Source organism: Protopterus annectens, chromosome 14.part0 (genome assembly GCF_019279795.1).
Source record: "Protopterus annectens isolate FY-2018-M chromosome 14.part0, PAN1.0, whole genome shotgun sequence".
Lineage (NCBI taxonomy): Eukaryota > Metazoa > Chordata > Ceratodontiformes > Protopteridae > Protopterus > Protopterus annectens.
Window position 1 is genome coordinate 162,487,399 of NC_056748.1, and position 18,707 is coordinate 162,506,105.

The window sequence follows — 18,707 nt, forward strand, 5'->3', positions numbered from 1 at the left end:
TTGTTTAACACCCAAACTATTTGTTGTCGGGCTGTCTTTGTCGCTAAATTCTTTCGCTCTCATTCTCCGTATTCCAAAATGGCTTTGTTAAGCCATCCGACTACCGATCTTCCGAAAAAAAAAGAAGGATAAAGACAGAGACAGACTGCATAGGTCCAAAACTGCCGACGACGCCTCCGTTAAGCTAGTCACCAGTCCGCTAGTACTCAGTGAGGTGCTTTTGCAGCCCCTGATACCTGCTTCTACAGATTCACAGGCCTCTACTGAGACCCATTCGGAGTCCAGTATGCCGCGAGATGCTTCTTTGATCATGGAACCTGCGGATGTCTCTACCTTGGATGGGTCCAGAGTTGCTGTGCAGGCATCGGCTTCTGAGGGTGTATTCAGGCCTTTTGATGTTCGTATTAAGCTGACTACTTAGTTTTTGACTAAAATTACCAAATTTCTCAAGCCCAGAGTTCGCACTACGCCTAGGAAACAGATGACCAAAGCTCATTCTCAAGCTCCCATGCCTCGGAAACAAATGCTTAAAGTGGCTGAAAACCTTATTACTTTAAGTAGGGGAAGCCAGCCTTCCCCCTTTAAAAGACAAAGAACTGATTTTCCTTCTGATTCTACAGAGCCATGAGTCCGATGACTCTGACCCCTCTGGTTACCAGGACGTGCCCGTATCTACTTATGAGTATTCATATGCAGAGGATTCCATTCCCACTGCCTCCCCTCCAGAGGACTTTTCTTTCAGTGATACCTTGCATACCCTAAGAGAGCATTTCCGCTGGGAATGCCAGGACTACCCTCAGTCAAAAAAGAGACTCTGGGAATTTTTAGACTTGCCTCAGCATAGGCCTCTAGCGATACCCCCTGTCCTGGATATTGTAGATGCTGTCTTATTGGAATCACGTCTTACCCCTGATACTTTACCTCCAGCTCCTAGAAAGCCTGACAGGGACTACAGAGTACCCGACTCTCACAAATTTCTCTTTAAAATCCTACTGCGGATCCAGACACCATTTCCCAGGGACCTAAAGGTATTAAAACTACTACAGCCAAAAACCCTACCCCTTCGGACAGGGATTCTAGGGCTTTAGACAGATGGGGTAAGAAGGTATATACCTCAGCAACTCTTGCCATCGGGGCTTTAAGTTGCCAGTTTCACATGTTGAAGTACCAGCAACATATTATGGAACTAATTAAACAAAGAATGTTGTTGATTTCTGATTGTGCAGAAAATAAAGATTTACAAGAGTTAATGCATTCTGCAAACCAAGGTGGTAAACGTACTTTGCAGTGTGGTTTTGATACCTTAGAAGCATCTTGCAGGGCTGCTGTCACTGGATCTGTTCTGAGAAGGCATGCTTGGTTGAAGGAACAAATCTTACCAGACCATGTCAAAGCAAAATTACTAGATGCTGTATTAAATCAAGAATGTTTGTTTGGCACAAAAGTAGAAGTTGCTCTTAAAAAAATGGAGGAAAAAGCTAAATCTATGCAAACTGTTAAAGATTTCTTACAGGTACAGCCACCTAGATTCAGTAGGCATTGGCCTTCGAAAAAATGGTCCTTTCCAGTCCCTCCCAGGCCTTCTCAGTCCAAACCCAGGAGCAACAGACCACAAAGACTACAGTCTCAGGGTATGCACAGCTCTAACCAGTGGAGTGCTCCCACCTCAAAAACAGGGAGTGGTAAGCCACCCTCTTATGGAAAAAGTTCACAATGACTTCTGCATCCTTCCCAGCCATGCCCAAGTACTTGCACCCCTAGGAGGAAAACTCGCCCTGCATGCAAAAAACTGATTATGCATTACCCTGGACTGTTGGGTCATAAACATTGTGTAATTGCCACAGAGTCACCAATAAGTGCACGACCACCTATGTGTTCGTAAAAAAGATGTTTATTCCACAATGGTAAAAGCACGAACTGTATACACATTAAAACAATAAAAAGTTGAGCTCTTTCACCCACAACACAGTGGGCTTCATCAGAACATAATAGTTACTTTGAATTCACCTTATATTTAAGAATTGGTGCCAAATTTACAGCTAATGTTGAGCTTTTAGCCTTTTAAATTTTTAAAGCGATACCTACATAAATATTAGTACCGGCTGTCTAGCTCAATCTGCCTTATCTAAAGAAAGGCAGCTCACAAACCGTACCAATAAAATACATATATATAGATAATGAATTTCCTTCCAACATATAATGTATAAAGTCAAAACCAAAATCAAGAACATACAATATTCAAAAACACTAGGTTATATACGTACAAATGTAAATACAATGAAAATACAATAAGAATACAATGAATCATCCTTTCTGTAACGGGTCTTAAACATTGTATCCCAAGGATACAGATTCTACTTCCATTCACTGCCAACCCCAAAAGGATTGCCAGACCTTCCCCCAAACCAGTGGGCAGAGGCCCAAAAGCAAATACTTTCTCTTCTCAGTATCAGGGCTATTCAACCTGTTCCAACAGAGCAAAGGGGACAGGGTTTCTACTCCAGACTGTTTCTGGTGCCCAGAAAAGAAAACTCTTGGCGCCCTATCCTGGATCTGTCAATTCTCAACACCTTCCTGGTGGTACCAAAGTTCAAAATGCTTACACTCCAACCACTGCTGCCTATCCTAGCCAAGGATTCCTGGCTGGTCACCCTAGACTTAAAAGAAGCTTAGCTGCACATCCCCATAAGGGAATCTTGCAGGAAATATCTACGTTTCAGGGCAGGCTCTATGCACTATCAGTTCTCTGCACTTCCCTTTGGCATATCTACTCTGCCCAGGGTATTCACAAATTGCCTGGCTCCAGCCATTGCATACTGCAGGCAGAGAAACATTCAAATTTACCCGTACTTGAACGATTGCCTGATTCAGGCGGACAGTCAGGAATTGCTACTTCAGCACCTGATATTTGTAAAGAGACTCTTAACGTCTCTGGGGTATACCATCAACGAAAAGAAATCACATCTGGTACCCAGCCAAGAAATTGTTTCTTGGGAGCAAGCTTGAACACAACTTCCCAGATGACATTCCTCACTCCAGAAAAGCAGTTTTATTTGACAAATTACTTCAAACTATTGACCACAGAAACGCAGCTGTCTACAAGAAAAATACTGCAAGCCCTAGGGTTCATGGCCTCGTGCATTCTCCTAATTACATATGCAAGACTGCATATGAGGAAACTTCAGTGGTACTTAAAAAGCCTCTGGTGTCAACATTCTCAGGACCTGGAAACCATGATTGTGATCATTCCTTTCCTAAGGACAGAGTTCCTTTGGTGGGCAGAGGCCTGCAACCACAACAAGGGACTCCCTTTCACTAAACCCCCAGCCGCCCAAACCCTGACAACAGACGCATCAGACTGTGCATGGGGGGCTCACATGGCAGGCAGATGCATTCAAGGGAAAATGGAGCCCAGGACAAATGCACCTGCATATCAATTAAAAAAGAAATGTTAGCTGTACAGAATGCACTGACAGCCTTCAAATACCTTATCCTTCCAGGACAGCTCTTGATAAAGACAGACAACTCCACGGTCATGTGGTAGATAAACAAGCAGGGGGGGAACTCATTCCTGCCCACTCTGCAGGTTAGCCATGGCTCTGTGGAACACAGCCTTGAGCAACCAAGTGCACCTGCAAGCTCAAGTCCTACCAGGCAAACAAAATTCACTGGCAGACGACAAGCAGAAATCTAATGGACCCGCATGAATGGAAACTGGAACCCAGTTCATTCAAGCTTCTAATCCACAGTTGGGGGAGACCAGAGGTGGACCTCTCTGCTTCTGCCAGAACCATCGGTTGAGCAAATTTTGCACCAGAACTCCCCACAGTCACGCATGGAAAGTGGATGCCCTGTCCTTTACATGGGAAAATCTCTCAGTCTATTCCTTTGTCTCCTCTGCCCCTCCTCTCGAAAGTACTACTCAAGATCAAACAGGACAGGCCAAAGACAATCCTTATTGCACCAGACTGGCCATGCCAGCACTGGTACCCTCTTTTAAACAGTCTGACAGTGCCACCCTGGCACCTACATCAGACCCCCTCTGTGCTGTCCCAGCAGAAGGGCCAGATTGTTCATCCTCAGCTGCAAACCCTGAACCTAGCAGCCTGGCTTATTCCCTGAATACATCACCAGCAGCCCTCAGCAAACAGGTGCTGGATGTTATCCTTGAGGCCAGGAGGCCTAGTACTTGGAAATCCTATTCAGAAAAGTGGAAAAGATACTGTTCTTGGAGCCAGTCTCAGGGAAAGGAGACAGGTGTGCCCACCTTACCTCGTATCCCAGATTATCTAGCAGAGCTGCTCCACAAAGGCCTATCCTTCTCATCCATTAAGATTCATGCTTCTGCCATCTCAGCTCATTACAGTACTGAGCCACCCCTCTTCTCTCACCCTCTGGTCAAACAGTTCCTGAGAGGAGATAACAATTTAAGACCCCTGAGGAGAGCTCCCACTCTTGTCTTAGACCTTAACTGTGTACAAGAGAAGCTCAGCCCTTTTTCAGATAATAAATAGCTGTGCATAAAAAAAAATCAATCTTAAAAGTAAATAAATAAAACTGTACTTAGACAATAAAGAAAATAGTGCTGATGCATACTAAATATGTAGAGGGCAATACAATATATAGAGAATATAAAAACAACAGTCAGTTTTACAGGGCAGAATATTTAAAGAAAATCTAATATACAGCAAAGTAAATATTTTTAATGAAAAAAATACTGTACCTGTCAATTTTAAGTTATTAAAATGTTATACAACTTCAGTAGATGGGTCAAGATCTCCCAAACAAGGACTAATTGGTCTCAGTTCCATGCATTCACATCTCATCTTTCTTTTCCCATAAATAAATAGTTGTGATGACATTTTTCTGTTTATGAAAGAACTGAAGTCTCAGTGCAAATAATAGATCAACTACTTCCTTTCACAGTTTTGGCTAGCAGTCTCTTTCATGTACATTGTGAATACATTGTTATGGGCTTTGCGTTTCATATCTTCAAACCCTTGAGTACCTTAATTATATACAATCAGTTAAGTCCATCTTGAAAAACTCAAGAAGGTTAAGTTTTACATTTCAGGTACAAATTTTATGCATTTCCTCTCATTTACAGAGAAAGTTCCACATTTTCAGGTCACAGGATTAAAAAATATTGTGGGTTAAACAGTGCTGAATTATAGCTTACAATGTTGCCAAACGCCTGACATAAGAAAGAAGAAAATAGATTGAAATCATTTTTTGACCTTGAACACTGCATCCTGAATGAAGTTGTGAATAAAAATTGGCTGATCAGCAGGAGAGAGTGAATTATGTAGGGGGAATTGTTAGCTGGAATACCAGTAATTGTACAATGACTGGCCATTAATATTTAAAAACAAGCACACTGATTGGCCAGCCCAACCAGCGTGTGCGCTGTAAATCCAAGGATATACTAACGGAAAAAGGTCTGGTTGCCCGGACTTTTTTCATTAGTATATCTCCTGATTTTTTTTTTTACTTTTTTTTGGGCTCTGCAGAGGTAGCAACGGAGAAAGGAAGATCTCCATTGTTTTTTTTTTTTTTTAAGATATCTCGCTATGTTATACGAGTTGAAGAATATAACATAGCGAGATATCTTAAAAAAAGCAACGAAGATCTTCCTTTCTCCATTGCTACCTCTGCACAGCACTGATGTACCAGGTAAGCGTGGGAACATAAGTCCCTTACGCATGTGCAGTACATCAGAAATTCCCCAGGATACCGGAAAACTGTGGATGGGCAGCATGGAGGCATTATACAATGAAATTATTTAAGAAAAGTATTTTTTTTTTTTTTTTTTAAATATTGTCATTGTATAATAGCAATAACCCACGGCTGGGTGTGGGCAGTGCTGGATTTACCCATGGTTGGCTTTGTTTGGTCACTCGGGCTTCGCGTTTGTGACCAAGCCATACCAACCGTGGGTAAATCCAGCATTACCCACACCCAGCTGTGGGTTATTGCTTAAGTAGTTGTGTGCTATACTATTTGTTATTAGGTCTGTTTCTTTTGCTACGCTTTTCTTTCTATGTCAGATATTGTACTGGGTTTGGATGGCAAGATTATTGTGCTTAATAATGACAGCAATGCAGGCGTGGTGTTTGTAAATAATCTGCACTTTGAAATGTTTTGACTCACATGATGAGTATAGGTAGTGGTAAGGATTTAAAGATCATGTTTAAAGGTGTGAAGCAACCTTTGTTTTTTGTATTAAAAAGTGTTTGCATGCATCTTCATGCATGTACACACTTATTTATATAAAAAATAAAGGTAGTTTTGCCTCATTTTGTAAGTAAACTTTGTAAAAATGATTTCAATACACAGAAGACTAAAAATACACAGACATATTTATGACCTTGGTATTTATGAATGGGCAGGAGACACTTGTCACTTTGGGTTTTTAGCTGAATTGTGTGTTAGTTATGTAATTGCCAAACTGGTAAATTGATAGTTTGGCAAAAAACTAAGGATTAGTTGGGTACATTTTTGTCCCGCTGTTAATATAATAGTTTTGCAATTACATAACTATTACACAATTACTTATCCATTCTAACCCAACATAATCAGAGGTGGATACGCAGTGTGACTAGGAGCCTCCTACCCGCTCATAAATACTAATGCTGTAAGTACGTCTGTGTACATATACTCTTCCGTATTTGGAAGCAAACTTTAAATGCAGCAAAATAACCTTTTATTTTCACAAAGAAAAGTATGCATGTAAACACTTTTTTGTGAAAAGAAAAGTTTGTTTTACTCATTTAAACTTGATTTTTAACGCAGACAATTGCAAGGCTGTGCATTCTGGTGGGGTTAATCCTGGATAACTGTGCTTATGATGAGGACATGTCTAAGTAAGATGTAAGAGTAAAAAGAACTGGTGATTGTAAGCACTGTTAGCTTTTATGGTACAGCGGATGAATGAAATATGTTGAAGGCCAGCAGGATCTTGCTTGGTGAGTGCATGAGACATGCTGAGCTCATCCTTCCAGTGCAGAGGACATTGGTGCTTTCTTGTTGAGCACCTAACATTATCATTACTTTAGCATGCTCAGGCTGAGTTATGCAGTTGTGCTTTTTTCTTTTTTTTCTTTTTTTAATTGTGTAATACAAATTGTAGAAATGTGTATGAGTTTGATGATGTTTCTTAGTTGCTGCAACCTGGGAGTGAGAACAACAAAGTAAGGTGGTCTAGATGGGAGTTGGTCCTAGAGCAAAATATTTGTTTGAATTTCTGTTAAGTATCAGCTATGATGATTGCAGATGACATTGTGATCTATAGTGAGAGCAGAGAACAGGTTGAGGAGACCCTGGAGAGGTGGAGATATGCTCTATAGAAAAGAGGAATGAAGGTCAGCAGGACTAAGAATATGTGTGTGTGTGTGTGTGTGTGTGTGTGTGTGTGTGTGTGTGTGTGAATGAGAGGGAGAATAAAGGAATGGTAAGGATGCAGGGAGTAGAACTGGTGAAGGTGGATGAGTTTGTCCTTGGGATCACCATTTCACAGTAATGGTGAGTGTGGAAGAGAGGTGAAGAAGAGAGTACAGGCAGGGTGGAATGGGTGGAGAAGAGTGTCAGGAGTGATTTGTGACAGATGGGTACCAGTAAGAGTGAAAGGGAAGGTCTACAAGAGGGTAGTGAGAGCAGTTATGTTATATGGGTTGGAGACGGTGCCATTGACAAAAAGGCAAGAGTCAGAGCTGGATATGGCAGAGTTAAAGATGTTAAGATTTGCACTGGGTATGACGAGGATGAATAGGATTAGGAATCAGTATATTAGAGGGTCTGGTCAGGTTGGACGGTTTGGAGACAAAGCCAGAGAGGTGAAATTTCATTGGTTTGGACGTGCTGAAGAGGGATGCTGGGTATATTGGGAAAATGATGCTAAGGATGGAGCTGCCAGGTAAGAAAAGAGGGAGGCCTAAGATAAGGTTTATGGATGTGGTGAGAAAGGACATGCAGGTGGTTGGTGTGACAGAGCAAGATGCAGAAGACAGGAAGAAATGGAAACAGATGATCTGCTGTGGTAACCCCTAACGGGAACAGTTGAAAGAGAATAAGATCAGTTTGCTCATAAGCACTTTTTGAGTGCTACTAGATGAATTATTTATTTGTTGAAAGAAGCATTCTTGTACTGCTGTGTATGAAGTAATCATTTTCTGGACTAGGAAGTTGAGATGTGGTAGACATTGCATAGGCAAAGGCTGAATTTGAATGGAATTGTGATGTACATTTCTGACATTCAGACAGAGGAAATAATTGGACTAGTAGGCAACATGCAGTGCAGCACAGAGTTCTCTCAGTGGTGAGAGGATTTAAGGGATGTGTTATAAAATGATTCCATGCACTAGAAATGTACTTGAAAAGAAGTGGGGATGAAGTGAGGCTCCACTACATTATTAGGAAGCAGGTGGGAGGCTTTTAGTTGATGAGGATGTACAAAGAAGGATAATGGGACGTGGCTGCTAACTGAAAAGATTACAGGTCAGAACTGACTTAAAGAAATATATTTTATAGTGAGAAAACACAAATCCCACGGAAAACATGGTTTGCGGCAGATGTAAGGAAGGGTTCAGAGGTCATTGAAAAGAGATGCAAGAAGAGATGAGACAAAGGCAGTAGAATGACAGCTCTGTAGTACTGTGTGCATCACTGTGGACTTCTTGGACCTTTGGCTGTCTAATGATAGCCCTATAATATTCTTGGAGCATTGTTTAATGGCAGCCCTGTAGTACTGTGCATTACTGCAGGCTTCATGGACCTTTGGTTGTCTAATAACAGCCCTGTAGTACTGTATGCATCACTGCGGGCTTCTTGGACCTTTGTTTGTCTAATGACAGCCCTGTAGTACTGTGTGCATCACTGTGGGCTTCTTGGACCTTTGGTTGTCTGACAGCCCTACAGTACTGTGTGCATCACTGTGGACTTCTTGGACCTTTGGTTGTCTAATGGCAGCCCTGTAGTACTGTGTGAATTACCGTGGACTTCTTGGACCTTTGGTTGTCTAATGGCAACCCTGTGGTACTATGTGCATCACTGTCTTCTTGGACCTTTGGTTGTCTAATGGCAGCCCTGTGGTACTATGTGCATCATTGTCTTCTTGGACCTTTGGTTGTCTAATGGCAGCCCTGTGGTACTATGTGCATCATTGTCTTTTTGGACCTTTGGTTGTCTAATGGCAGCCCTGTAGTACTATGTGCATCACTGTGAGCTTCTTGGACTTTTGACTGTGTAATGTCACCCATATAGTACTATGTGCATCACTGTGTGCATTTTGGACCTTTATCTAATGGCAGCCCTGTAGTACTATGTAAATCACTGTATGGGCTTCTTGGACCTTTGCTTGTCTAATGGCAACCCTGCTGTTTTCCAAAAACCTGCTATGAGACTACAAAAGATAATCGCTCATTTTCAACTGTTCTCTGCACTTCTGATTAACTAAAAGAATATTGGCTGCATATCAAAACCATTAATAAAAAACATGGCTGTCTTTACAGAATCAAACCTTTCTTCACCCTACTAGCTAGAACTGCAACTGCCCATTCCCATCTGCTATCAACTCTTATCTATGCCTCACCTCTGTTCTCCAACTTAAACAAAACAGATCTTAATAAACTATCATCCTGCTATAACCACATTGCCAGATTTGCTACTGGCACAGCCTACCAGACACACCACTGTCACAACCTAAATTGCCTAGGATGGCTTGAACTGCCAAGTCTACTGCAGTTCAACCAGCTAATAGTGGCAGATAAAGTCCTTTACCAACCAGAAAATACACCCGCACTAAATAATATTATCAGCCCCTACACCAGCACCCGGCCACTGTGATCATCCACTAGACTGCTAGTTCAAACATACAAATCCAACTACTTAGCTGGGGACTCTTGTTTGCCAACTCTGTTGGAAAAATAGGGAACAGACTCCCTGCTGACTTGACCCTAGAACCCTCACTAACTCAAAAACAAACTCGGGAAATACTTCAAAACTCATTGGTTATGTCCTTTCACTAACCCCGACTAGTGACCTCTCTGATGTTAAGTTGTCAATCTCGCCTTCATTCTTGCTGGATGGTTCGGAGCCTCGGCTCCGACTCGGCACTTGCTTTAGCTTGAGAACTCCTTTTACCAGCTCGAGGCAACCCTATATCCCATGATGCAAGGCGGAACTACCTCAGATCTCGTTTGCCGCTTAGCGAAAGAGGTCTCCTTTGCCAGCTGAGGTAAGTTGTTTTTTGTCAAAAACAAGCTTAGTTAGGGATTTATTTCCCCTTTTTTCCCCTTTCATAGTGTGTAGTGTGTCTACAACCCACCCTATTCCCTTATAGTTTAAAAGTTTTAAATTCTGTTTATAATTGTAAAACAGTTAAAGTTAGGCCTAGACCCCATTGGTTAATCCCTTCCTGTGTGTCTGTGTGTTTGGGGATTAATTGTGTGTTTGTTGGGGTGTGTGTGACTTTCTTCCTTAGAACTATGTCAAAGGAAGGCAAGGTCTCAGGCTTCAAGAAGTGTGACTCGTGCTGTCAGAAAATGTCTCTGACAGACGGTCACACTTCTTGTGTTTACTGCCTGGGGCCTTTGCACCTGCAGGACTCCTGTGCTTTGTGTCACTCTTTTAGCCAGAGAGTCCTGCAGGAAAGGAGGAATAAATTGATCCTCCATGGCTTACTTAAGCCAGAAGGTTCTCCCTCTAAAACAGGGTCTAGTAAACCTTCTAAGCCACCGAAGGTTCAGGCTACAGTGTCCAAGCCTCCTCCGGTGGCTCCAGCTCCGTCAGAGCCGAGATCGGCTCCAGCTGGAACCGATCTGTCTGCTTCCAAGGTAGTGGGTTCGGCACCGATTGGTTCCGACACCCGGTCTACTGTGGCCTTGTCGGCTCCTGCTGGAGCCGACACCTTATCCAGCATCGGAGCCGAAACCTTCGGCTCCATCTGGAATTCAGGGACTTCGGCTCCGGTGGCTTCGGCCCGACAGAGATCTCGGTCCCCTTCGTTGCAGAGTATCCACTCGGCTCCGGGGTCTCCTCTTTTGTCGGAGCGGAGCCGATCTTCGAGATCTTCCAGGCTGTCTGACCACGACTTAGAGAGGGTGGTAAGCAGGCTGTTAAAGTCGCAGGCGCTGGCCCAAATGCTCCATAGCCCGTCTCAGCAGACTTCGGCTATTGTTTCACCCCTTGAACTTCCACCTCCGACCCCACACCAGAGTTCGGAGCCAGAGCTTCTCGGGACAGCGACTGTTTCGGCGCCGGAGCCGATACATCCTTTGGCTCTGTTGTCCTCGGCTCCGATCTCCTCCTTGAGACCTTCCTTGGAGGGATCCGGTCGTCGGGTTTCCCTTGTCGGCTCCGAGGGGGCTAGTGGCATCGGACCCTTGTCGACCCGCTCTCCCTCTCGGGCTTCGGCTTGGTAAGCTCGGCACCGACATCGCCTCGAGCCTTCCTCTCAGTGGAGCCGGAGTTCCTGTATCCTCGGATCGGGATATTCCGGTCTCCCGGGAGGGAGCCTTTGAGGTGATGAGGAGTGCCCTGGCGCCTGTGCCAGGTCAACGGTCCATCCCTCTAGCTCCTCCCTCTTCGGTGCCTGTAGACACCTCTTGCCAGCCTCTTGCTCTCAGGCCCAGGGATCTATCGCCCCAGGTTTCCCCATTGGGAATTTCCTCCTCTTCCAAGTTTCTCCTGATCCCGCAGGTGAACCTCATCGGAAGAGGACGTGTAAGAGGAAACACACAGACTCCCCCCGAGTCTACTACATCTGATACCGACTTAGATGAGTCGGAGGGTTCCCCGATCCCCTCTGAGGATGTCTCCTTTTCAGATATCCTTGAGCTCCTCAAACAGAGGGGAATTGGCCATCCATTGATCCCTCCGAGGATGAGTCGGTACACCTGGAGGCTTTGGATCCCGACCCTCCACCTCCTGGGTGTCTCCGCCTTTCGACCCACTTATGCAGGTAGTGGCTCGGAAGGCGTGGGCAGCTCCAGATTCTGTGGAACCTGTCCCCAGGAGACCATCCAAGTTTATTACGCCCCTCGGACAAACAGTTTCTTTCCAAAGGCGTCTCTGTGGATGCTATGGTGGTGGCGGCGGCCACTAAGAAGGAACTGGCGGATCCTTCAGTACCTGTCCATCCTCCTAACAAGGATTCTAGGACCATGGACAGGTATGGAAAGCGGATGTTTTCTTCAGCGACCTTTGCTATGCGTTCGATGAACTACCTTTGTCACTTCACCAGGCTTCAAAGAGATATTCTCAAGGAACTGGGTGAAGTGGTCCAGATCCTTCTGCTGCTGGGGCTCAAGAAAAGATTGCCTCACAGCTAGCAATCCTGAATTCCTTATCCAACTCCTCCATGCGGCTCATATCCTATGCGGCCGATGGAGCGAGCAGGGCCGCAGGCACAGGAGTGGTCTTAGGCGCCAAGCCTGGATGCGGCTTTGTAATTTTAGGACCCCTTTAAGGCGTCCTTCACCAATACCCTTTGATGGTTCGGCTTTGTTGGGACCTCAGGTGAAGGATACCTTGACCAGGTGTGAGCAGGACGGTAAAACTCTTTCTGCCGTTGGAGTCCATTTTTCCACCCCTTCTAGACCATATCCCAAGGGTCAAGGGGGAAGATGTGGTTCCATAAAGCCCAAGGATCTACACCGGACACACGTGGTCAGTTTACCCCCAGAGGCAGAGGGGGTAACAATAATAGACACCACCCTAGAGGCAGGGGGGGTCCTCAGAACCAGGGCAACAGGGAGTCTCTTCCTGAGAAGCCCTTTCAGCACCCCTGAGGTGTTGCCCGACTGTCCACCCTTGGAGGCAGTCGGGGGAAGGATTTCGCTGTACCCAGTAGCCTGGCATTCCCTCTCACAAGATATGTGGGTACAGTCGATCATATCCGAGGGTTACAAAATCCCCTTCGAAAGGTATCCCATACCTCAACAATCCCTTCCAGACATCTCACCCGGTCAAAGGGATTTGGCAGAACAGGAGGTTTCAAAGCTGCTAGGAAAAAGAGCCATCCAGACTGTTCCGGCAGACCAAGTAGGATCCGGCGTCTACTGAGATTCTTTTGGTCCCCAAAAGGACGGGAGATTGGAGACCAATATTAGACCTGAGCAATCTAAACAGATTTGTCAAGAAGGCAAGATTCCGGATGGTCACACTTCAGTCCATTCTGCCTTTTCTGGGCAAGGACAACTGGATGTGCTCTGTAGACCTTCAGGACGCGTACTATCACATAAAGATTCACAGGCTCCAAAGGTTTCTCCGCTTCGGCTAGGGACCAGTCATTACCAATTCAGAGCCCTGCCCTTTGGCCTCACTTCAGCCCCCAGAGTGTTTACCAAATGCATGGCAGTGGTCACAGCTCATCTGAGACGTCAAGGATTCCAGGTGTTTCCTTATTTGGACGACTGGCTCCTCTCCGCCACCACCAGGTGTCAGCTTCTTCAGACCAGAGACTACACTCTGCAGCTTTGCAGGAGTTTGGGAATTTCAGTAAATTTCAAAAATCTTCTCTGCGGCCTTGCCAATCTATCACCTTTATAGGCAGAATTAAACACCGTCAAAATGTTAGCCAGACTAACAGATCAAAGAATTCTGGACATCCAAAAATTTGTTCGGATTCTATTGCAGAGCAGCAAGGTCAAAGCCAGATTGATACTGAAGGTTCTAGGTCTTATGGCTGCGGCCATTGTTCTTCTACCACTGGCTCGCTTCCACATGCGTCTTCTGCAGTGGATGTTATTCACTCAGTGGTCGTACCACAGTCTCCTGATGAGGCACGAAATCTTAGTCACACAATCGTGCAGAACTCATCTGAACTGGTGGATATCATCCCCTCTTCTTCATCAGGGCCGACCCTTTGTTCCCCCTCCTCCAGTTGCCACAGTCACTACGGATGCCTCTCTGATCGGGTGGGGGGGGGGCATTATCAGGACAGGATGGTCCACGGGACGTGGCAACCCATAGAATACCATCTGCACATCAATGTCCTGGAGATGAGAGCGGTGCTTTTAACGTTGTAAGCCCTCAACGACTTTCTTCCCACGGGGACTATTGCAGTACAAACGGACAACATGTCCGTGGTCTGGTACATCAACAAGCAGGGCGGGACCAGGTCCTATCCATTGTGTCGAGAAGCTCTCAGACTTTGGCAATGGTCAATCTCCTCTCATCGGTTTCTGATAGCAATGCACATCCCCGGCAGGTCCAACCTCTTGGCGGACAGGCTGAGCAGATCCATTCTGATGCCTCACAAGTGGTCTCTCAATCAATCTGTAGTGGATCAGATTTTTCTGAAGTGGGGCACTCCTTGTTGCGATCTTTTTGCTACACCTCAAAACAACAAGTGCCCGATTTTTCACCCTCTTTCCCCTTCCAGGCCAACCCCTGAGAGACTCTCTAACCCAGGATTGGCCCGGGGACTTCTGCGCTTTTCCTCCTTTCCCTTGATTCCACAAGTCATTCTGAAAGCCACCGCTTTGAGGGCCAAGTTGATTCTCATTGCCCCTTATTGGCCTCGACAAATTTGGTTTCCGTCTCTGCATCGTCACCTCCTGGTGCAGCCCTGGCATCTGGACCCAGTTCGGATCTCTTGATCCACCAGTCGGGTCAGCAGCACCGGGCCATTCATTCTCTCAACCTCACTGCTTGGTTGCTCCACTTCCTTCCCTAGCCAGGCTTCCGATGATCTCTGACTCAGTCAGAGACATCTTAGTGTCTTCTTTAAAGTCGTCCACTAGAACTGTTTATGCTAGCAAGTGGCGCCGTTTTTCTTTGGGCAAATTCCAGGAATATTGATCCCTTTACTGCTCCTGTACATTCTGTTTTAGATTTCCTGGCTGAGTTTTTCATTCAGGATCTTCTTCGTCTACAGTTAAAGTTCAACTGGCTGCTATTTCCAAGTATCATGTTGGCTTGCATGATAATAACATTATGTCTCATAGATTATGCAAGGCCTTTCTGAGAGGAGTTTTTCTCCTAAAGCCGCCGATAAAGCATCCTCCTCCGCAATGGGATCTAAATTTAATGTTGGCATCCTTGATGCTACCTCCCTTCGAACCGTCTGCTTCATGTTCTTTGAAGTTATTGACCTGGAAAACTATATTCTTACTGGCTGTCACGTCAGCAAGAAGGGTTTCCGAGATTCAAGCTCTCTGCATTCGTTCCCCTTACTTGGTTTTCATAAGGACAGGGTATCCTTAAGAACGAACCCGTCCTTTCTCCCCAAAGTTGTGTCTCAAACCAATATTAACCAATCTATAGATCTACCAGTTTTTTCCCAAACTATTCTGACAGAGCTGAACAAAAGCTTCATTTTTTGGATGTCCATCGTCAGCTCAGGTACTATTTGCATAGAACTAAACAATTCAGGAAATCGGACCAATTATTTGTCTCCTATGCAGAAAACAGGATAGGTCTTCCAGTTTCTAAAGTGACCTTATCCAGATGGTTGACTTCCACCATTTCCTATGTGTACTCTCTCAGAGGCAAGCAGCTACCTTCTAAACCAAAAGCACACTCAACCAGGAGTCTATCCACTTCTGCAGCCTTTCAGGATAGACTACCCATTGATACCATTTGTGCAGCAGCTACTTGGGCCACGCCTCATACCTTTGTCTCTCATTACAAGTTAGATTTGGCCTCCAGAGACAGGGCCAGTTTTGGTTCCACAGTTCTCAAGAGTCTGTTCCATTGAGCCACCCGGGATACAGGTGCTAGGGACACGGTCCCATCCAGCAAGAATGAAGGCGAGATTGACAACTTAACATTTAGAAGTTATGTACCTACCATAACGTTCCATGTTAGTTGTCTTCTCTCGCCTTCTTTCTCCTCCCTCCTTCCCCCTGGCCTGGACAGATCTTGAAGAGTTCCTATCAGGTTGTTTCCTCCTGAGTTTTACATTAGAGGACTCTTTATTATGAACTTGGGTTTCCTAAATATATTAGGTTAGTCCTTAGCAGGGTAGGTTAGCTACCAAACGAGATCTGAGGTAGTTCCGCCTTGCATCATAGGATATAGGGTTGCCTCGAGCTGGTAAAAGGAGTTCTCAAGCTAAAGCAAGTGCCGAGTCGGAGCCGAGGATCGGCTCCGAACCATCCAGCAAGAAAGAAGGCGAGAGAAGACAACTAACATGGAACGTTATGGTAGGTACATAACTTCTAATTTCTTAGGTGCCTTACCTTCAACTACTTCTAACTTTTTTTCTGCCACTCCATTTCAGGAAGTGTCAGTTGTATAACTGCTGCTCAGTGCGTCTTAAACCTGAATGTAATGTTATGTGTGTTTAACTTTGAAAATAATGTTATGTTTTGTAAAGTGTTTTATAATAAGTACTATATGTGCTAAATGCTGGTATTGCTTATGACTGTAATCTGCTTGAAACTAGCATTTACTAAATGTTCAATGCGTATTATTATCTTGGAGCTTTTCTCCCCGGGCCTCCACTGAAAATGGACATGTATCCAATCGGACTATCCCGGTGAACAAATGTAAAATAAATAAATATGTGATCTGAAGTAGTTAACTTCATTTGATCAGCAACCTGTGGGTATCGGAGCCGTCCTGGATCCGAGCCGGCAGCTTTCCAAGCTAGAGATCCGAGCTCCAAGCTCCTCCCCCTTACCCATAATGCCCTGCTACCTCCCTCCAGTCCTCAGATCTCGTTTGCCACAGCTTCTATAAGCACAAGTGATGAGCTCCTTGTGATTAGGTAAGATAAGGATAGGAATTTTCTCTACCTTTTTACCAGTTTAAAAAGTGTGTGTGTGTGATAGTTGATCCCTTAGACTAGTTTAGTTTAGTTTAATTTAATTTAACTTTAGTGTATTCCCCTTCTCCTTATCTGTGTGTTAGGAGTGTGATTGTGGTAGACATGGCCGAAGGCCCTAAGGCCATCTTTTCCAAATGATCTGAGTGTGGCCATAAGCTGTCCCCAGCCGATGGCCACACTCAGTGCGTTCTTTGCCAGGGGGTTGCACATTTGACATCAGGCTGCCAGATATGTGCCGCCTTTAACCCCTGGGCTTTGAGAGACAGGAGGAACAAGTTAATCTTAGCGGGCCTTTTACCCACAGATTCTACTTCTTTCTCCTCTCCCTCAGTGGCACCAGTCGCGGCTGTTCAGCCAATGGTTCCTGCTCCCATGGCTGGGACTCAACCTCCCACTGTGTCCCAGGGAGAGAGGGACCGTAGAAAGAAAGAGAAGAGAGAAAGAGAGAGGGAGAAAGAGAGAGAGACAAAGGCAGGGAGAGGCATAGGAGCCACAAGCGGCAGGCCAACTCAGCCTCCTCGGCCCCGCCGGCTAATCAGCTCGATTCTCCTTTGAAGGTTTCCAGGTCCTTCCCCTCTCGACTCCGTTCCTCGCGTTTCTCTCCGGAGATGGAAGAGGAACCCCAGCCACCTTCGAGGTTGTCGAGGTGGCCTTCCTGGCCAGACTCGGCGGCCTATTCTAGGTCTACGAGAAGCCTTTCTGACGTGGACATGGACTGGATGATGCATTGTTTCCTTCAGGCCTAGATGCAGATGGGAGTGCTCTTGCCTCCCCCCCCCTCCGGGGGGGGGGCTCGGCCCCCTTCTTTGCCCCCATTGCTCCTTCTCCGATCCGTTATTGGGTTTCGGTGCCGTCGGATCCGAGTAGCCTCGGAGCTGGGGAGTCGGCACTGATAGTAATCGCTACTTCGACGCCGGCCTTACCTTCGAGTTTATCAGGTCCCTTTTTGGATCCGAGCTTTCGGGCCCGTGAGCCGAGCCTCTGATCCGGAGGGGTGAGTGTGTCTTTGGCTTCGATGCAGTCAGAGCACACTTCCCTTTCGGGCCCGATCGCGCCGGCACCGATCCACATGTTGGATCCGAGGGGGCTGCTCTTGGTTCCCAGGGAGAGTGGATCACCTTCGGCTTTCGACGTGGGGGAGAGGGTCCTCTCGAGGGATTCGAGGTCCCCAGCTTGTGCTACGGATCCACCCGCCATTCCCTCGCAGATGGGCCTGTCTTCCATCATCCGGCCCCAGGGACATCCTGCGTCTGTGCCCCAGCTAGTTCCTGTAGAGGAGCATGACCCCGTTGGTGAGCCCTCCTCGGACAGTCCCGCCGAGGAGGTCCCTCACAAACAAAAGTGTAAGAGGAGGCACTTGGACTCCCCCGAGTCCCTCACGGAAGACACTGACTTGGAGGAAGGGGAAGGTTCTCCCAGGTCACCCACCAAGGAAGTCTCCTTTGGAGACATTATGGAGATGCTGCGCATTAGAGGGGGTTGGTCAGCCCAGAAACCTTCCTCGGATGAGTCAGTGTTTCTGGAGGCGTTTGACGCAAGCCCGTCTATCTTTTGGGTGTCCTCTCCGGCTGACCCCCTGATAGACCTAATTACTACCAGGGCGTGGAAGGAGCCGGACACTGTAGAGCCAATCCCCAGGAGACCAGATAAGATCCTTAGTCCCCCGACAGACAAGACAGCATGGAGTAAAGATTCCCCGGTAGATGCCATGGTGGTGGCGACTGCCACCAAGAAGGAACTAGCACAGGATAGTTCCTCGGTCCATCCTCCCGACAAGGAGTCTCGGATGATGGATCGCATCAGAAAGCAGATGTTTGCTTCAGCCACCTTTTCCGTAAGGGCACTGAATTACTTGGCACACATGATTAGGCTTCAGCGGGATCTAGTAAAAGAGTACGCTGGGTCTCCCCCGGAGTCAATGTCGGCCGAGGACAAA

At 46.0% G+C, this 18,707-nt stretch overlaps 1 protein-coding gene across 1 annotated transcript in view; it reads left to right on the plus strand.

Moving 5' to 3' along the window:
• Positions 1-18,707, plus strand: part of CCDC186 (coiled-coil domain containing 186) — a 1,483,461-nt gene that overhangs the window by 607,197 nt on the left and 857,557 nt on the right. The window lies entirely within an intron of this gene.